Source organism: Didymella exigua, assembly GCF_010094145.1.
Source record: "Didymella exigua CBS 183.55 unplaced genomic scaffold M421scaffold_61, whole genome shotgun sequence".
NCBI classification, from domain to species: domain Eukaryota; kingdom Fungi; phylum Ascomycota; class Dothideomycetes; order Pleosporales; family Didymellaceae; genus Didymella; species Didymella exigua.
In genome coordinates, this window is record NW_022984835.1 from 123625 (window position 1) to 124977 (window position 1353).

Below are 1353 nucleotides of genomic sequence, written 5' to 3' on the forward strand. Positions count from 1 at the left end.
GCAACTGCTGATTGGCTGCACGACAGGTCCCTGCTCGATTGCGCAGATCCGACCTCTCGCCGCTCGCTCTTATCTGACATTATTACTGCTAATTACTCTTTAAGCTCTTGCACGTAGGCCTTAATAAGGACATTTTCATGCAGCATCTCTTTAGCCCCTTTTACAAGCTTTAAAAACCCCTCTTATACTTGTAAAGTTATAAGACTTTGTTCTTAAAATCTTTCTCTAGCATATTTCCTTCTTAGGTATAGTGCTATGCTTACCTAAGCATTGTCATCATAATCTCCTAAAAAAGAGGATTAGAATGGTGTGCTTACAAAGCCTGTATCTCCTCTTGTTCTTAAGATATGCTGCTCTCTATTTTTAGTAACTAGAAATATTCTAGACCCTCTGCTTACAAATAGAGTAGCCTACTCTGTAAGATGCTGATGTATACAACTACGCATGCACCTACATAATCTTGCTTGCATATGCAGCAATACTAAGCATAGATTACAAAGTAGACCTACCTAAAGGAGTCTAGAACGTTCTGCTTAGAAATACAGACAGAGGAGAGGAAGCATAAATACCTCTAGCTCTCCCCCTGCTGTTTGCTCTGTACCTAGCCTAGGAATCTCTACCTAGTATCTAATATAATAACTTGTCTATTATATTACATAACCCTTCCTTACCTCTGTTAGGCAATACGCTTCCTATTTAGACAAAGCTAGTCTAGATTTGTCTAGGTACTTCTAGACTAGGAAGAAAGTAGTCTAGTCCTTCCCCTACTTTCTTTACAATGCTATACTTAGTAATTATTAGAAGGAATTACTTACAAGCTTAGATTAAGACCTAAACTTGTGTGTATTGCTTAGCGTCTTAGATTACTACAGTGTTTTAGGTAGAGGTACTGCTAGTAGGGTGTACAGCTGCACTTTAAGGTAATCTAACACTACTAGCATGTTAGTAGGAATAAACCCTAATACCTTAAAGGCCTTTTAGCAGTTAATATTTATAAATATATTAAAGAACACGTCCCTAAAGGCTAGTAGGAAGCCTTCCTTATTAATATAGAAGATGTGTTAGTGTGCTAAGTCTTAAACGTGTTAGGAGTACTTGTGCTTTAATAGTAAGAAACAGACTATATTAAGTAGCTAGAGGAGCTCTTCTTCACCCCTCACAACTTGGAGGAAGAGCACAGAAATCTGCAATAGATGCTTCTATACTGCTGCTTAACCAGGTCCAAGAGCAAAGAAAACTAAAGCGCACTACATCTACAGTATTCCTAGACATCAAAGGTGCCTTTGACCACATTGCTCTAAACTAGCTACTTGCTATATTACAACAGCTACAGCTACCTTGCAATTTAATAGC